The 20,556-nt window shown below is 44.4% G+C and overlaps 1 pseudogene; it reads left to right on the top strand.

Annotated features, from left to right (window-relative positions):
• Positions 1–2,973: 2,973 nt before the first annotated feature.
• LOC123408158 lies at positions 2,974–4,542 on the top strand (annotated as a pseudogene).
• The last annotated feature ends 16,014 nt before the right edge of the window (positions 4,543–20,556 follow it).

The raw sequence follows: 20,556 nt of genomic DNA, 5'->3' as shown, positions 1-20,556 counted from the left end.
CCTCCTCCTCCTTTTTCTTCTTCTTCTCCTCTTCCTTCTCCTTCTCCTCTTCCTTCTCCTTCTCCCCCTTCTCCTCCTCCTCCTCCTTCTTTTACTTCTTCTTCTGTTTCTCTTCTCCTATAGTTAGCTAGGGTTCCACCTAAATGACATAATTAGCTTAGTTAGCTCCTATATGGTCTATACTTAGCTAATTTCTCTCCGAAGTAACCTATATATACACTACTTCATCTAGTATTATTTTTCTAACTTTCTTATTTGTCATTTTGCAGATTACTTTCACTTCACGGGAAGCTTGGTTGATGGAATGCTTGAAGATGATTTCTTGTACCATGTGTTGAATTGAAACTATTGTAGTATATGAATATATGAAACTTTGTATGCACGTGGATGAAACTAGTGTAATATATGGTTTGGTACGGATGTAACTTCCATAATATGTATGCACTATGGATGAGAGTTATTTTAATATGGTTATGAGTACGGAAAGATATTTATTTATGTCAAATATATATATATATCCTGATTATTGTTAAAAATGCTGGATATAACAAAAAACAAGTAAAAAAGGGGCTGGTTCCCCTCTTTGCCGTCTGCCCCCACATGGCAAAGGGGGGGAGGCAGACGGCAAAGGGGGGAATCTGCCCCCCTCTCTCCCCTCTTTGCCGTCTGCCCCCGCATGGCAAAGGGGGGGAGGCAGACGGCAAAGGGGGGAATCTGCCCCCCCTCTCTCCCCTCTTTGCCGTTTGCCCCCGCATGGCAAAGGGGGGGAGGCAGACGGCAAAGGGGGGAATCTGCCCCCCTCTCTCCCCTCTTTGCCGTCTGCCCCCGCATGGCAAAGGGGGGGAGGCAGACGGCAAAGGGGGGAATCTGCCCCCCTCTCTCCCCTCTTTGCCGTCTGCCACCACATGGCAAAGGGGGGGAGGCAGACGGCAAAGGGGGGAGGCCTGCCGTTAACACTTAACGGGGACGTTGCAATATATGCCGTCCCACTTATTTTGCCGTCTGCCCCCTCATGGCAAAGATTCTTTGCCGTCCGCTTTGTGAAGGCAGACGGCAAAGAGCCTCTTCACCGGATTTTTTTTACCGTCTACTTTGCCGTCTGCTGACCGACGGCAAAGCCTTTGCCGTCCCTGGTAGCCCCCTTTGCCGTCCGCCTTGGCAGACGGCAAATTTCTGAATTTCAGTAGTGTCAAGTATTAGCAGCTGGATGTGTCACATTCAACCACACCTGAAAGATTAGTATCTGCAAACAAAGAGTCAGCAACAAAGTAGTATGAGAACAATGGTGTCAGAAATGATATGTTGACAAGGCAGACTATTCCTAACTATCGTATCAATGGCGCCAGAAGTTTCTCGTTGACGGAAATTGTCTGTTCCCATCAACGACCAGCGTATCAAAATTGTAGCAGGTAGCAACAGTGTAACGAGTAACAGCAGTGGCAAGGAACAGCAGTAGTGACAGCAGCAGAGCAAAGCAAGTAACAGTAGTAGCAGTAGAGCAAGTAACAGTAGCAGCAACAGTAGTAACAACAGAGCAAGACAAGTAACAGCAGCAGTGGGACAAACTCGTAGGCAATGGGTCGGTGATTCGATTGGATGATATTCATCATGCAACAGTTATAACATGGATAGATATGTGGCTAGCTCCCATTCGTCAATGTGATGTAGGCATGCATTCTGTGTGTAGTCATACGTGCTTAGGGAAAAGAACTTGCATGACATCTATTGTCCATCCCTCCCGTGGCAGCGGGGTCCAAAAGGATAGTACAGGATATTAAGGTTCTCCTTTTAATAAAGAACTGGAACAACGCATTAGCACTTGGTGAACACATGAACTCCTCAAACTATGATCATCACCGGGAGTGGTTCCAGTTATTGTCACTCCGGGGATGCCGGGTCATAACACATAGTAGGTAACTACAACTTGCAAGATCGGGTCTAAAACACACATATATTGGTGACAACATAATAATTTCAGATCTGAAATAATGGCACTCGGGCCCTAGTGACAAGCATTAAGCATGGCAAAGTAGTAGCAACATCAATCTCAGAACATAGTGGATACTAGGGATCAATCCCCGTCAAAACTAACTCGATTACATGATAGATCTCATCCTACTCATCACCGCCCAGCGAGCCTACGAATAGATTACTCACGAACGATGAAGAGCTTCATGGAATTGGAGAGGGAAGAAGGTTGATGATGACGATGGCGACGATTTACCCTCTACGGAGCCCAAAACGGATTCCAGATCTGTCCTCCAGATGAAGAACAGGATGTGGCGGCGCCTCCGTATCGCAAACGCGACGAAATCTTCTCTTTTGATTTTTTTCTGGGCGAAAGTGAATTTATAGAGCTAAGATTGGGGGCGGTTGAGTCACGTGGGCCCCACCAGCTTGGTTGCCGCAGCCAGGGGGTGGCCGCGGCAACAGGGCTTGTGGCCCACTGGCCCACCCTCTTTGGTGGATCTTTGCGCAGGTATTTTTCATATTTTCCAGAAAAATTCTCCGTGAATTTTTAGGACGTTCCGAGAACTTTCAGTTCTGCACAAAAACAACACCATGGCAATTCTGCTGAAAGGAGCGTCAGTCCGGGTTAGTTCCATTCAAATCATGCAAATTAGAGTCCAACACAAGGGCAAAAGAGTTTGGAAAAGTAGATACGATGGAGACGTATCAATAAACTCGTGTAGTTCCGACGTGCCTAGAGGTGAGAGGTGAATTCGTTCACGGTCCGTGGGACCAATACCATTTGAGGGTTGATGGACTGCCCCGCCTAGAATAGGAATCTTTGACCGGGCTTACACACATTCGCTCACTTACGCTGTCTCCCCTAACCTCACCCTTGCCCCGAGTACGTAGTCTCCAAGGCTTCACACAAAATCTTCACTCACAACATATGCATGCTCTTCTAGGGTCAGGCAAAACAATTGTTCCTGATGGGAACTTGCCTATATTTCTATCAATGTCTCCATGTCGCACGACCACTTAGCATTACACCAGTGAATCCCCAATCATTTGCTTGTTGTGAAGTCATAGTACAAATATCCACTAATTGTTGTTTTCAGATACGGTTGCCAGTTGAGATCTCTTCTTATTTGTCAATACGAGAAGAGAATTGTTGTCTAGAGGAATCGATCTCTCGACATAAGCCAAGAGGCAGATCTTGTGCAACTCCACCAGGTCGTATGAAACTGACATGCATCCTGGCTCCCGGGACTCTTTCACGGAATTCCAACTATTTGTCCAACTCCTCAAAAACCCAAAGGAACAGAGTTGATGCTCCCACATCAATAGCATGAGTTATTTCACAGAATAACAATCTTATATATTGAACTCGTAATGGTACCTCGGAATTCAAAAGTCTCTCTATGGCTGAAGAATGAGCGTGTTCTTGGTCCATCGTAGAAACATAGATAGGGTCAACGACGGAACAAACAACGAAATTTTACGACAATTACTATCATTGTCTTGAAAGTTGGGCACCATTTGAATATGAGCGGGGCTCCTAGTCTAGGCGGCGCCTTCGTAGAGCCAAACCGAAGGAAGAGCAAAAGGGCAAGGACACACCCGAATTCGAATAGGAGGGGGCTTAGCTCTGGATCCCGGCTGCTTGCACAAATGAATGGAACAGAAAGGGGGATGGTTTATATTTCCGGTTCGGGAAGGAGTTGAAGGGGAGAAGAAGAAGAGAAGTACGCCTTCCCGGTAAGGAAGAAGATAAAAAGGTGTTGTCATATATCTCGACCTGTTTCCCGTGGCGTTGGAAATGAAGACCGGCTCAGAGAATCACTCGCATGGTTTCTATCCCCAATCATTTTGCCAACAAAGCAGTCATCCTTACCGAGCCGCCTCTTCAAATTATTTACCCCTCCTTTCTTTTGTTAGAACATACCCTTCCAGCAAAAAGAAAAAAGAAACAAAAGTTCCTTCTCTATGATTTAATCGTCCATAAGTGTGCGACTCCGTATGAGGATCGGCATCCCTTTTGCTCTGCCCACTCTCCGTTCACACGGTTATCAAAGCGGATGAAGAGCGGGCAGTAGGTACCACGAGCCCTTTGTCCCACACATCTATGAGGAAGCAAGTGTAGTTAACCGGTTCCACCGAATGCTCCTTTCTCTCAGTGAAGATTATGTGAGTATGCAGTTATGCTTCGGATGCTTCGCCATGGAATAGATCAACTCAGTTCCCCTTCTTTTCCACTACACTCGCTTTGTATCTCCGACACTCAAGGAAGGACGCGATGGGAAGAAAGATTCCCTAGCCTCTATCCGGTCGATCCTTCCGGTGACATCTTGCATTCAGGCCTCCGTTTGACTACCGCTCGGGAATGTAGTTGTAGGTACGTGAGTCTTAGTGGGTCGATGGCTCCACAACTTATCTCCTTCTATGACATGTTGTAGTTGTCGCCGTATTCAATATGTCACTTAGTCATATCTGCCTCATAGCGGGTCAGCACCACAGAAAGAAAGGGAGGGAGTAATTCATTCAGTGACTCCGTGATCTCCTTCTAAATAATCAAAATTATGTAAAGCTTGAATATATGTTTTGAACTCGATTAATTTGTCAGTCCCTCTAGTCGGGTGTGCACGGGCCCGCTGGATCCTGCTGCAAACCGTACGTGCAGGTCTCCCCACATACGCCTCACCCCATTTGAGGTGGCCCAACCCAGCATTCATTCGAAAATCATGCCTTGTAGTGAAATTGAGACTGCTCGACCTTGGAAGCTAATTCGCGTGTAGGCAGCGATGTGTTAATACCGTTGACTGTATCTATTCATGAATGAGCTGCTCAGACCTTATATTTCCATCAAATGACCCGGCTTCCCATGGATCTTCCATCGTATGGGCTCCCTTTCCTCCCTATGCTCCCCTGGTGCAGGCCCACCATGCTTTGCGCCTGTGGCGATTTCGCAAGACGGTCTTTGCCGGTAGTGCCATCCTCCCCGCAGGTTGTCTGTATGGGTGGGTTGTTCCTTGCTGCTATATTCTGTTAGGCGATATGGATTACAGGAAATTCAGTGGTTGACATGGACAATAGGCGGGTTACACATTCCACTCTGCCGAGATGTGAGCTTCCAGTGGTGATGATCACCCTGGGGTATATGCTAGCTCCCTTGACGAGCACTCCAGGACCCGCCTACGCTCGTGAAAACCCAGTTCGGTCCTCCGACCAAACGTTGGATAACGAGGCCACCTTCACATCCTTCTCCCTTTTATCTTTATCCAAAGTCAGCTAGGCCGGTTCACTTGAGTTGCTGAACAGTCCCTTTTTCCTGGTGCTCATGACGTGCTATAGAACCTCCACCGTGCTAGCGGTATAGGCGCTTACTCACCGTCGACAGTTTTGTGTCGGACTAGATTGATCCAGTATGTGGTTTCGCACAGTGCACCACTTCTCTGTTCATTTCTAATACTTATCGCGAAACACCATGAGGAGCAGGATTTTGAGGTCCGGAATTCAAAGTCAAATTCTTGATTTGCCCATTCCTAGTCATGATGGGAAAGAAAGAAATACGAAATAGATTATTCCCCTAGTGCTTGTCCAGTACCACCAGTACTCAAAATGCATCTCCGCGCGTCTACATGGCGCTTTTATTAGCCACCTTGCATGCAAGCGAAGTGCTATTGGCAGCTATTAATAGCTCACTGAGCGATGATTGATGCAGTCAGTCACTGCCCTCGATTATTCTATTATTGATATAAGAATCATGGCGCCCCGGAAGCATTCCATCCAGCAGCCACATCTCCTTCAACCACGCCAGGAAAAAACTTATGTTAGCTACATTCGAGCGTTCACCGCACACATGCGATTTTGAGGACTACCTATGAATCCAAAGGAAAGGTTAACAAAATGATTCAATCGGACTTTATCAGTATTCTAGATTGAGTAAAAAAGGTATATATGATGTTCACGGCCCTGCCAAAACCATCATCCCCCTATTATGTATAGGTCATACTAATTCAATAGTGAATAACAAACTCTTTCCTGCTCCCTCAACTTTAATTAACTCCCCCATCCTGCCTAGCCCATTGTATCTAAGCACACTCTGGCAAATTGATACAAGTAGCTAAAGATCTCGCGTATGGCATCTTCGATCGAATGGTTAGGCAACACTAGGGCGAACTCTGTAATTCCCCTCCAACAAAATTGATAGCGGCTATAAAATCTTTGTGGAAGAGGGTAAGTTCGACAACACCTTCTTCTGTATGGAAAGGATGGATACTTGTGTTGGATCCTAGCAACCAGAATAGCCTCAGATCAAAATCTAATAAATGTACCTGGGGTTGATCATATGTTTTGGGCAATAAATATTCAGGAATTTGAGCACTTGTGTACCTAAAAAGTGTGTGAGCTGACTACTTGATTTATTAAGGTCGTCACCAGATGTCTACTACACAACTTATTATCGTAGACTTGTGTTGGGCCTCCAAGTACAGAGTTTTGTATGACAGTAGCAATTTTCCCTCAAGTGGATGACCTAAGGTTTATCAATCCATGGGAGGCGTAGGATTAATATGAACTCTCTCAAATATCCCTGCAACCAAATAATAAAAAGTCTATTGTGTCCCCAACACACCAAATACAATGCTAAATTGTATAGGGGCACTTGTTCAGCGCAGAGATGCTGATACAAGTGTAGTAATGATAGTACATATTTATATTTTTAATAGGAACAACAAAAAACAGCAAGGCAGCTCGGAACAAAAGTGAGCACAAATGGTATTGCAATGTTTGAAAATGAGGCCTCGGGTCCATACTTTCTCTAGTGCAGGCTCTTAGCAATGCTAATATAATTGCATCACATAACAATCCCTAAACGTGCGATGAAGAATCACTCCAAAGTTCCTATCTAGCAGAGACCATAAGAAGAAATTGTTTGTAGGGTACGAAACCACCTCAAAGTTATTTTTTCCAATCAATCTTCCGAAGAGTTCCTACTAAGATAACAAGTTATCCTTTTCGATCGATCTATCCAAGAGTTTGTACTAAAATAACACCATTGGTAAATATCAATCAACCCTAATGTCACCTAGATACTCCACTATCACCTCAAGTATGCGTGGGCTAATTATACGACATGCATCCAATAATATCAGATTCTTCATACACTACTGAAATTCAAAAATTTGCCATCTGCCATGGCAGACGGCAAAGGGGGGAACCACGGACGACAAAGGCTTTGCCCTCGGTCAGCAGACGGCAAAGTAGATGGCAAAAAATATCCGGTGAAGAGGTTCTTTGCCGTGAGGGGGCAGACGACAAATTAAATGGGACGGCACATACTTCAACGGCCCCGTTAAGTGTTAACGGAAGGCCTCCTCTCTTTGCCGGCTGCCGTCGCCCCTTTGCCATTTGGGGGTAGACGGCAAAGAGGGGAGAGAGAGGGGGCTGATTCCCCCCTTTGCCATGTGCGGGTAGACGTCAAAGGGGGGAACCAGCCCCCTCTCTCTCCCCTCTTTGCCGTCTGCCATCCCCCCTTTGCCATGTTGGGGCAGACGGCAAAGGGGGGAACCAGCCCCTTTTTAATTTATTTTTTATTATATCCAGCATTTTTGACAATAATCAGGATATATACATATATTGGACATAAATGAATTTCTTTCCGTACTCATAACCATATTAAAATAACTCTCATCCATAGTGCATACATATTATGCAAGTTGCATCCGTACCAAACCATATATTACACCAGTTTCATCCACATGCATACAAAGTTTCATATATATCCATATACTACAATAGTTTAATACAAGCCATGGTACAAGGAATCATCTTCAAGCATTCCATCAATATAATCCAAGTTTCCCGTGAAGTGAATGTAATCTGTAAAATGACAAATAAGAAAGTTAGAAGAATAATACTAGATGAAGAAGTGTATATAGGTTATTTCAGAGAGAAATTAGCTAAGTATAGGCCATTTAGGAGCTAACTAAGCTAGTTATGTCATTTAGGTGGAACCCTAGCTAACTATAGGTCGTTTCGGAGCTAACTTGGGTAAAATAGGTCATTCCGGAACAAACTATGCTTATTAAGCCATTTTGGATCTAGATAGGCTAATTATAGGCCATTTAATACCTAAGTTAGGGGGAATAGGTCATCTTGCAAGTACGTAAGCCTTATTATGTCATTTAGGAGAGAACTTAGCTAACTATAGGTCATTTTTTATTAAATAGGTCATTTTGGAGCTAACTAAGCTAATTATGTCATTTCGTAGGATAATAAGCCAATTTAGCCTTTCTTGGATGAGTCTAAGCTACGTAGAAGAAGAGAAAGAGAAGAAGAAGTAAAAGAAGGAGGAGGAGGAGGAGAACGAGAAGGAAGAGGAGAAGAAGAACAAAAGAAGAAGGAGAAGGAGAAGGAGGAAGAAGGAGGAAGAAGAAGGAGAAGGTGGAGCTACTTCTCCTTCTTCTCCTTCTTCTTATCCTCCTGCTTCTCTTCTTCTTCTTCTCTTCTTCTTCTTCCTTCTTTAATTTTTCCTCTTTCTTCTCCTCTTGTCCCCTTCTTCGGGCTAAATTAGCTAAGAATGCCTTTTTGGAGCTAATTATGTCACTTGGAGAATAATTAGCTAAGTATAGGTCATGTTTTATTGAATAGACCATTTAGGAGCTAACTAAGCTAATTATGTCATTTAGGTGGAACCCTAGCTAACTATACGTCATTTCGGAGCTAACTTGGGTCAAATAGGTCATTGCGGAGCAAACTATGCTTATTAAGCCATTTTGGATCTAGCTAGGCTAATTATAGGCCATTTAATACCTAAGTTAGGGGGGAATAGGTCATCTTGCAGCTACGTAAGCCTTATTATGTCATTTAGGAGAGAACTCAGATAACTTTAGGTCATTTTTTTATTAAATAGGTCATTTTGGAGCTAACTAAGATAATTATGTCATATCGTAGGATAATTAGCCAATTTACCCTTTCTTGGATGAGTCTAAGCTACGTAGAAGAAGAGAAAGAGAAGAAGAAGTAAAAGTAGGAGGAGGAGGAGGAGGAGGAGAAGGAGAAGGAAGAGGAGAAGAAGAAGAAAAGAAGAAGGAGAAGGAGAAGGAGGAAGAAGGAGGAAGAGGAAGGAGAAGGAGGAGCTCCTTCTCCTTCTTCTCCTCCTTCATCTCCTTCTTCTTATCATCCTCCTTCTCCTTCTTCTTCTTCTCTTCTTCTTCTTCTTCCTTCCTTTCATTTTTCCTCTTTCTTCTCCTCTTGTCCCCTTCTTCGGGCTAAATTGGCTAAGAATGCCCTTTTGGAGCTAATTATGTCATTTCAAGGATAATTAGCTAAGTATAGGTCATGTTTTATTAAATAGACCATTTAGGAGCTAACTAAGCTAATTATGTCATTTAGGTGGAACCCTAGCTAAATATAGGTCGTTTCGGAGCTAACTTGGGTAAAATAGGTCATTCCGGAGCAAACTATGCTTATTAAGCCATTTTGGATCTAGATAGGCTAATTATAGGCCATTTAATACTTAAGTTAGGGGGAATAGGTCATCTTGCAAGTACGTAAGCCTTATTATGTCATTTAGGAGAGAACTTAGCAAATTATAGGTCATTTTTTATTAAATAGGTCATTTTGGAGCTAACTAAGGTAATTATGTCATTACGTAGGATAATTAGCCAATTTAGCCTTTCTTGGATGAGTCTAAGCTACGTAGAGGAAGAGAAAGAGAAGAAGAAGTAAAAGAAGGAGGAGGAGGAGGAGGAGGAGAAGGAGAAGGAAGAGGAGAAGAAGAAGAAAAGAAGAAGGAGAAGGAGGACGAAGAAGGAGGAAGAAGAAGGAGACGGAGGAGCTCCTTCTCCTTCTTCTCCTCCTTCTTCTCCTTCTTCTTATCCTCATCCTTCTCTTCTTCTTCTTCTCTTCTTCTTCTTCTTCTTCCTTCCTTTCATTTTTCCTCTTTCTTCTCCTGTTGTCCCCTTATTCGGGCTAAATTAGCTAAGAATGCCTTTTTGGAGCTAATTATGTCATTTCGAGTATAATTAGCTAAGTATAGGTCATGTTTTATTAAATAGACCATTTAGGAGCTAACAAAGCTAATTATGTCATTTAGGTGGAACCCTAGCTAACTATAGGTCGTTTCGGAGCTAACTTGGGTAAAATAGGTCATTCCGGAGCAAACTATGCTTATTAATCCATTTTGGATCTAGCTAGGGTTCTTATAGGTCATTTAATACCTAAGTTAGGGGGAATAGGTCATCTTGCAGCTACGTAAGCCTTATTATGTAATTTAGGAGAGAACTTAGCTAACTATAGGTCATTTTTTGTTAAATAGGTCATTTTTGAGCTAACTAAGCTAATTATGTCATTTCGTAGGATAATTAGCCAATTTAGCCTTTCTTGGATGAGTCTAAGCTACATAGAATAAGAGAAAGAGAAGAAGAAGTAAAAGAAGGAGGAGGAGGAGGAGAAGGAGAAGGAAGAGGAGAAGGAGAAGGAAGAGGAGAAGAAGAAGAAAATAAGAAGGAGAATGAGAAGGAGGAAGAAGGAGGAAGAAGAAGGAGAAGGAGGAGCTCCTTCTCCTTCTTCTCCTCCTTCTTCTCCTTCTTATCCTCCTCCTTATCTTCTTCTTCTTCTCTTCTTCTTCTTCTTCTTCCTTCCTTTCATTTTTCCCCTTTCTTCTCCTCTTGTCCCCATCTTCGGGCTAAATTGGCTAAGAATGCCTTTTTGGAGCTAATTATGTCATTTCGAGGATAATTAGCTAAGTATAGGTCATGTTTTATTAAATCGACCATTTAGGAGCTAACTAAGCTAATTATGTCATTTAGGTGGAACCCTAGCTAACTATAGGTCGTTTCGGAGCTAACTTCGGTAAAATAGGTCATTCCGGAGCAAACTATGCTTATTAATCCATTTTGGATCTAGCTAGGCTAATTATAGGCCATTTAATACCTAAGTTAGGGGGAATAGGTCATCTTGCAGCTACGTAAGCCTTATTATGTCATTTAGGAGAGAACTTAGCTAACTATAGGTCGTTTTTTATTAAATAGGTCATTTTGGAGCTAACTAAGCTAATTATGTCATTACGTAGGATAATTAGCCAATTTAGCCTTTCTTGGATGAGTCTAAGCTATGTAGAAGAAGAGAAAGAGAAGAACAAGTAAAAGGAGGCGGAGGAGGAGGAGAAGGAGAAGGAAGAGGAGAAGAAGAAGAAGAGAAGACGGAGAAGGAGGAAGAAGGAGGAGCTCCTTCTCCTATTTCTCCTCATTCTTCTCCTTCTTCTTATCCTCCTCCTTCTCTTATTCTTCTTCTCTTCTTCTTCTTCTTCCTTCCTTTCATTTTTCCTCTTTCTTCTCCTCTTGTCCCCTTCTTCGAGCTAAATTGGCTAAGAATGCCTTTTTGGAGCTAATTATGTCATTTCGAGGATAATTAGCTAAGTATAAGTCATATTTTATTAAATAGACCATTTTGGAGCTATCTAAGCTAATTATGTCATTTAGGTGGAACCCTAGCTAACTATAGGTCGTTTCGGAGCTAACTTGGGTAAAATAGGTCATTCCGGAGCAAACATTGCTTATTAAGCCATTTTGGATCTAGCTAGGCTAATCATAGGCCATTTAATACCTAAGTTAGGGGGAATAGGTCATCTTGCACCTACGTAAGCCTTATTATGTCATTTAGGAGAGAACTTAGCTAACTATAGGTCATTTTTTGTTAAATAGGTCATTTTGGAACTAACTAAGCTAATTATGTCATTTTGTAGGATAATTAGCCAATTTACCGATTTTGGAGCTAACTAAGCTAATTATGTCATTTAGATGGAAGTCTAGCTATTTTTTATTAAAACACTAGAAATAACATACCATTATCGTCATCACGGCGGTGAAGCACGGTGGCTCTGGCTTTTTTCACTTCGAGAAGGCTGCCCTGGAGAAGGCTCCACTGTAGAAGGGTCGTGCGATGCATTTCAGGAGATATTCTACACCAAACATCGTTTGCAATGTGCAGTTAGCATGAGGACACTCTTAAGATCACTTCACTAAAATGAAACTCACCGTCCCTGCCACGTTAATGACTGGCATCGGCGGAGGGACTTGGCCGCTCTTCTCGCACATAGACTGTACATTTGGTTTCGACAAGTCAAACTTTTTATTTATTAATGAAACGGACATTCAAATGCAAGATTTGAAATAACATGAAGAAGAAACTTACCACGAAGAGCTCATATATGGCCCTGTTAGACGCATCATTCCGTGCCCTCCCCGCCTCCACCAATGCAGTCGTCCTCTCCTCCAGCCCCCTAATTTCCTTATCCTTCTCCGCCATAGCCGCCTGCATTGCCCTCTCTCTTTGTGAATAGCAGCCTGCAACACAACTCATTGTTAGCAATGTAATCATATTGGTTCCAACGCACAACATAATGCGGAAAGATAGTTGAGTCCATTAAACTAACCTCGATGCCGAGCTCGACTGGCTGTGGACGAGGTGTTATCTCCGGACAAGAGCTCGTTTGGCGTGCCTTTATCTGCCGGAGAGTGCTAGGACAACGTATAAGGCCGTCTCCAATGGCGATCGATCCATGGGGCCTCTCGTTGCCAGCTATCATCACAAACTCTGGATCAATAGGCCCCTCGCTGGGATTAAAGTCCTCCCCTTTCCTCGCCTTCCCGTGATCTCTGTACTTCACGAGCTTGTGGTGGGAGGAGATGTTGGTGAAGTTTTCTGGATGCTCGAGGTCAGACTCAGAGAATGCCTTGACCTTCTTGTACGAGGCAGTATGGGCCATGGCATACACGTCGTACATCTGTGGCACCTCCGTCTTATTGTGACGCGCCTAAAAGAGAGAGAGAGGAAAATTGTATTAGTAAAGGGCTCAAGATAGCATTAAGAATGAATTGCATGAGGCATGAAGCAAACCACATACCCAGTTCTCGCCAAATTGGATTAAGTTGACGCTCCCTTGATGGTGTGGAACACCAACCATTTTGCCACGCCTCTCCTTGGCGTTGTTGTAGCTGGCCTCCCACGTTTCAGAGCACCACTGATCCACCAAGGCCTCCCAACAATCCATCTTATCCACACACCATCTCGGGGGCACCTAAGTTAATAAAGAGAAATTTGAGCACGTAAGAACCAAATCAAGGAAACTAACTACAAAGCCTTAATAATATGTAATTACCTTCATGTAATGCTCCTTCTCCATCTTAGCATCACGGCACTTCGCCTTGTCAATCCTAATATGCCGCGTGGCATAGTAGTCTCGAACAGCCCGCACCCAAGCCTCCTGCCGAAAGTTCTGAAGTAGGCGACGACATTCGATTTCGATAACCTTTGCCGCGTCCTCCTCGTATCCATCCTCACACCTGTAGTAGGTATGCAAACGAGACAACACTGATTAGTACAATAAATAGCTATGGTTGATTTATAATTGTGTGAAGGAGAAATTACCCAGAACTTTCGGATCACCATGTCCGACCTCGTGTCACACAAAACACCGTCGATCTCCACCTCCGGCGGGGCCGGGGCACCCAAGTTGTGCTCCCTGGTCATTCCTACCTCTCGCTCCCGACCGGGCAACGTAACAAACCCTGGAAAGTTTTTACGGCAAAGCACAACAAGGACACTGTTGGGCTTGCGGAAACCCTTGGCAACAATCCAACCCCTACAGTATGACAAATTAAAGCCAAAACCTTAGATATTTGAGAAAACGCGAAGGCAAAAGGTTAAATAAGAGTAAATTAACTTACTTGCCCCCATTTGTCCTAATCGACCACCTCTGCTCGGGGGTCGCCGGCACGAGCGGGAGCCCCGAACTACCACGCTGGTAGACAGTAGCCCCCTCACCCAGCTCCTCGTCGCTACCAGCATGGCCACTTGGGTCAGCCCAGGTATCCCACTTGGTCTCTTGGGACGTACCCTCATCCCTGCTTTGCTCCGGAGTCAACTGGAATGAAGCCTCTGGGACACGAGTCTTGTGGGTCGAAGGCTCGTCGACCTGAGACTCGTCGACCTGAGGCTCGTGAACCGGAGACCATGTAGCCTCCACCTCAGACGAATCCACCCTAGAAGTCCTGTGCTCAGGTGAATCAGCTTGGGGTGCTGGCGGAGACCGTGTAGCCGCCACCTCAGAAGGCGTGGCAGCCACCGCCCTACCTCTCCTGCGGCCACGTGTACCTTTAGTACAACATAAATACCAACATGAGCAATAAAATGAATATAAATACCAATATGCATACAACATGAGTACACCATAAATACCAACATGAATACAACGTGTACCTTTAGTACCTCTCGGCTTAGCGGGGGGTCGACCTCCTCTCACGGTGGACTTTTCGCTCAACAAGAGGCCCAAGAGGTGTCGGAGGTAGGGGTTGGGGGTCAGTGGCACCGGGGGCGGCGTATTCTGCTAGGGTGTCGTCAGGATGTCGTGTCGGGGTTTCGGGCATCGTGTCGGGGTGTCGAGGTGTCAGGATGTCATTTTCTTCTTCTTCATCTTCTTTGTTTCCTCCTCTTCCTTTTCTTCTTCTTCTTCTTGTTCCTTCCTTCCTTTTCTTCTTCTTCTTGTTCTTCTTCTTCTTCTTCTTCCTTCTTTTCCATTTCCCTCTTCCTCTTCTTCTTCTTCTTCTTCTTCTTCTTCCTTCTTTTCCTTTATCGTCTTCTTTATTCTTCTCCTCTCTCCTCTTTTTCTTCTTCTTCTTTTTATCCTCCTCCTCCTCCTCTTCTTCTTATTCTTCTTCCCTTATCTACTTATTCTTCATCTTTTTTCTACTTATTTCAATTATGACTATGTAGAATCTAAACCTATCACTAAACCTATAGCTAAACCTATATAGCACTAAACAGCAAAAACAATAACAAAAACAGAATCTACCAATCATTAAATAAAAAAGAATCTACCACTAATTAACAAAATAGAATCTACCTCTAAATTAACAAATAACAAATAACCTAGCACTAATTAACTAAACCTAGGACTAAATCTACTATTTAACTAAAACAACTAACTAAACTACCACTAAATCAAATAACTAGATCAACTAACTAAATCTAATTAAATAAAAAAACTCACCTATGGGCGGTGGGCAGCCGAGAGGGAGGGGGCGGGGAGGAGGGGCGGGAGGGGAGGCGGCCGGCGGGCGGGAGGGGAGGCAGTCGGCAGGTGGGAGGGGAGGCGGCCGGCGGGCATGGAGGAGGGTGTGGGGAGGAGGGCACCGGGAGGAGGGGGCGGGAGGGGAGGGGGCCGTCGGGCGGGAGGGGAGGCGGCCGGCAGGCAGGAGCAGAGGAGGCCGGCGGGCTGGAAGGAGGGGTGTGGGGAGGACGGCGCGGGGAGGAGGGCGTGGGGAGGAGGCCGCGGGGAGGAGGGGGCGGGGGGGGAGGCGCCTGGCGGGCGGGGAGGAGGGGTGCCGCGGGAGGGGAGGAGGCGGCAGGGGAGGATGCGGCCGGCGGGAGGGGAGGAGGGGGCGGGAGGGGAGGTGGCCGGCGGGCGGGGGACGAGCGTGTGAGAGAAACAATGAACTTTCGGGGCGGAGGAGACTGGGGTGGGGAGACGACCGTTAGGGGGGGCTCTCTTTGCCGTCCGCCCCCCGATGGCAAAGAGCAGGAGATAGGGGACGTGGTGGGGAGACGGTCGTTAGGGGGGCTCGCTTTGCCGTCCACCCCCCGACGGCAAAGAGAAGGAGGGCAGACGGCAAAGAGAGCGCCCGTTATGGGGTGGGAGGTGGTGTGCGGTGGGCTCTTTGCCGTCTGGCCTCCTGCTCTTTGCCCTCTGCCAGCAGACGGCAAAGACAAGACTTATGGCAAAGAGTATCTTTGCCATCCGTCTGCACTTTGCCGTCAGTTTTCTGGTGACTAACGGTAAATAGGGTCTTTGCCATCAGCCAGCGGACGACAAAGAAGGGGCTGACGGCAAATAACTGAATTCCAGTAGTGATATTCAATCCAACACAAAGAACTTCAAGGACCACCCCAAGATTTCTATCGGAGAACATAGTATGAAATCATGCATCAACCCCTATGCATAGATTACCCCAACATCACCTCGGGAATCCGCGAGTTGAGTGCCAAAACATATATCAAGTGAATCACTCGAATACCCCAATGTCACTATGGGTATCCGCATGCAAGACTTATATCATGTGCTCCCAAACCTGAATATTCGATCCAACATAACAAGACCTTAGATTGAAAGATTCAATTCATCACAACAATAGCACGGGACAAACAACATATGATCCAACTATATTAAAAAGGCCCGTGATATATCAAGATTATGACATCTCAAGAACACGAGAGAGAGAGAGAGAGATTAAACACATCGCTACTCGTACAAACCCTGAGCCCCGAGGGTGGACAATTCCTTTCTTGTCATGGCCTCCGTCGGGATGATGAATATGGCCACCGGAGATGATCTCCCCTTCCGGCACGGTGCCAGAATACACTCGCAATTGTTTTTTCATGGCTATAGAGGCTTGCGTTGGTGGAACTTCTTGTCTTGGTTTATTTCTGGAGGTATCTCTACATATAGGTATTTTTGGCATTGGAGTCATGTCAAGATGGGCCACGAGGTGCCCACTAGCTACCAGGCCGCGCAATGGGGCAGGCCTGCCGAGGTGCCTAGTGGGAACACTACTAGGAAAAGGCTTGCTAATGGCGCACCTATTTTGGCTACTAATGGCGCACTATAGGTGCGCCACTAGCATCACGCCATTAGATTTTTTTACTAGTGGCGCACCACAAGTGCGCCATTAGTATCTGGTATACTAATGGCGCACCAGGCAGTGCGCCATTAGTATTGCTCACGGTGCGCCATTAGTATCTGGTATACTAATGGCGCACCAAGTAGTGCGCCATTAGTATAGATCCCGGTGCGCTATTAGTATAGATCCCAGTGCGCCATTAGTATAGATCCTAGTGCGCCATTAGTATAGATCCTGGTGCTCCATTAGTATAGCTTATGGTGCGCCATTGGTATGCCTCCGAGGGCCATATTTACCCATACTAATGGTGCACTAGTGTGCTGAGTGATGCGCCACTAGTATGAATATTAGGTATTTATTTTATTTTTTCTGATATTTGCACAGGTTACAAAACGTATTATTGCATAGAATATGGAGAGCACAACATATAAACAACAGATTTATCGAATACAATAGAAGATTACTCTCCGAATACAATTCATCATATTAGTCTCCGAATTTAAAATACCGAACAAAGTTAGAACATTACAAGTCTCGAGACCGCGAGTAGCGAGTTTGTCTTCACATTACAAGTCAATATCGATCATCTAAACTACCATCACATAGAAGAGAGCTGCGGTCATCACCATGAGCATAATCACTATGAAACTGGTCTTCATCCGATTCCTCCAACTCTCCCTCCTCTCTCCCGCTAGATAGCGTGCGTATCTAACTTCCACCTCCGGCCTAGTGGTGTACCCTTTGTAATTGTTACCGCTGAAATGGTGAACCAGTCATCTGTGTGTGCGCTGCCATCATCAGTGCTGCCATCATGAATGAAGCGCCTTGAGAGACCAAAATCGGCAATTTTCGGGATCATGTTATCATCCAACAATATATTTGTATGCTTAAGATCTAAGTGGACAATACGCCGCTCAACATGGAGATAATGTAAGCCTTCATAGATTTCTTTGATGATCCGATAGCGCTCTGTCCATTCAAGTACACAAGATACTCCTATAATGGGGCGAGAAGAAAGAGGGGTCCAATATCAGAGATACTTTGGTAGGTAGTGCACAACACAAAACATGATTAGTTATATCCCTTCTATAATTCTACAATGTTTTGTTTAGCCACATCGTGCTATAATTGTGGAATGCTTGAACCATATAATATTTAATCAATGATAAATAACATGAAGAAGAAGTTGAGAGTGGGGGCAGAGAGTGGGGGCTGAAACACATGATACATGCCAGATGACCTTACCAGTGATATACTTATCAAGACTCCCTCTAGGTAGATACTCGAAGCAAAGCAACATTTGTCGTACATCTGCCATTACAGACCCTCCCTCATGTTCTACAATTACGCCAGGGAACTGCTGTGTAAAACTTCTCAGATTTGGGGAATCCGTTTTCCCTATATTTGAATGAACATAAATACAAACAATCAAAAGGAAAGAAAATGCAATACAAGCTTTAGTACAAGCTTTAGTAACTCTTTGGGCAAAGCCAATGATTCAAGTATAACAATTTACTAGTTGGATACATGCTTTCACACTAACAAGATATCAAGTATTAGTTTTCGTGCCATTTATGCCCTCCGTTCACAAATATAAGATGTTTTGGATATTTCAATATGGACTACATACGGACTGACAAATATAGCAGTCGAGTAAGATGAGAAAGTGCAGTTTGCCAGTAGAGAATATGATAACCATCCTGCTCGCCAGCAAAGGAAAGCATCGAGGCGGACCGGCTCCATCATGGAAGCCTGTCCCTGAGAGCATAAGTTTAGCAGAGGGCCGGCAATGCCACCTTGCTACTCTGCGCATAGTACAGGAAGGAAAGCAGGTCTCCATTGTCGATGCCTGAGCAAGAGCTGCAAACTTGCTCGGCTTGGTCAATTCATCAAACACCTCGCAAGTGCTGGAGCATGGCGACCTGGAACTCTTGTCCTGAGAGAAAAAAATCATCCCGAGCAATATAAAGATAGAAGGACCTTGCACGCTGGGTTAGCCGCTGAGTTGCTTTGCCCTCAACATGAACTGCAGTATAAAGTTTACATAGTGTTAGCAAGTAGAAAGATTCTTTTTTCATAATATGGATTGAAAAAATACAAGGTCATGACAACATTTGTTTCAATGGACTATTATCATCAAAGCTACAAGAACCGCAGAAACAGTACAAGCCACAAGGAAAAATAAGCTACAGAGAACAGGACATGAATATTATCAAGTGAATGCCGAAATCTTGCCATTTCTTGTGTGTGATACAATCGTGACCGTTAACCAATAAGCCAAAGTCTAAAGCATATTTACAAGTTCCACGACAGCTTTTTTTAATACTGGTGATATAAAAGAATCAGACTGCACACAGGAGCGGGCCCAGGATTTAAAGAATGTGCATTCAAAATTTCAAAGTCAATTTTTCCATGGCATAAAGCCTTACTTTTGCCATGTATAACCAAATATATCACCATAATTCATGTGGAAAATTCAAATGCTCATGCCTGAACAATTTATGATTCACTTCAAAGAAACTACAAATTTGTATATACTAAAAAGAAAGCCAAATAGATAAATTAACTTACTATTGTATCCATACTCTTGGTGTTCGATGAGGCTCGCACAGTCGGCCTACTGGGCAACGGAAAACGAAGATGATGCATCGACACGTGTAACCAGCAGTGTGTGTAACAATACATAGATTTAACGCAACTAAGATATGATTCGACACAAGAAAAAAAGCCAAATATTGACATCGGAGTATAAAGATGTATTAAGATATAGGAACGCATCGAATTATCTACATGAACGCATCGAGTGAGCCTTCAACGCGGCAATGCCCACTGTTGTCGACTACAGAGATGGATTAAAGTTGGATTGAGCCAACGGATGGCTCTGGTCGCGCCGCCTGCCTGTGCCGCCATGCGCGCGTGCGATCAGGCGATGGCGATCCGCCCAGTCGCCATTCCCTACCGCTTCGAGTGCGGATGGAAATGGAATTATGGATGGGAGGGAGGCGTCGGTTTCTTCTGCGATATTTCTTTTTACCAAAGCGCTATGCTATCGATGGATTTCTGGCTCGTGCGTGCAGGCCTTGCGTGCTGCAGCGATTTGGGCTATCTCGGGGTGTGGGCTAGTCTTCATTTTTGGGTTGAAATCGTTAGCTGGCCTGGTTTACTGTATTTTTTCGTTTTTCCCCGATACATACACATGGTATATGTTATATATACATGGTTTCTTGGCAAAAATTATGGGTATTCAACTGAATACCCTTGAATTGAACTGGGCCCGCCCCTGACTGCATAATGAATGCTGGCATGCAGTACACTGCATAATGACTGGGTAATGTAGCTATTAAGTTCAGGAATTACAATCTAGCCTTGCTTGTTATGATTAATTTAGCAAGATTTGTTTTCCCAGCGGTTCGCCCAAATTGAATATACAAAACACCATATTATGGTGCTCCATTTTAGCTATTGAGAACTCACTAATATCAACAAAATGCACTAAGGTTATTGTAGCAATGTAATTGCCACCCAATTGCATTTCCGAAGACCCTTCTCATTCAAATGATAAGCATAACAGCATACAGTTAGATAGACAACAAGGTGGTGTTTAACTAGAAAAGGTTTCAAGCCAGATATGGTGCATAAATGGGCTACAAGCTTAATGTGATTTCTTGACTCATTTCATGTGCTCATCTAGTCATATCTTATGTCTTTTAAGAACATGAGAGAATGATAGTATGTATTGTGAAGGATATAATTTAATACTCCCTCTGTCCCAAAATAAGTGTCACAAAACAAGCATGCGTAAATGTAGGTTAGGGAGGGGGAAGGGACTTACTGGTTAGTAAATTAATCAATGAATTTCAAGAATGCGTATATATGTGGACTTCTACCCACCAAGTGGAGGGTGGACTCCTTCTGGATGTTGTAG

Source organism: Hordeum vulgare, chromosome 7H, assembly GCF_904849725.1.
Source record: "Hordeum vulgare subsp. vulgare chromosome 7H, MorexV3_pseudomolecules_assembly, whole genome shotgun sequence".
In the NCBI taxonomy this organism is placed as follows: Eukaryota; Viridiplantae; Streptophyta; class Magnoliopsida; order Poales; family Poaceae; genus Hordeum; species Hordeum vulgare.
This window is presented reverse-complemented; position numbering and strand designations above follow the sequence as displayed.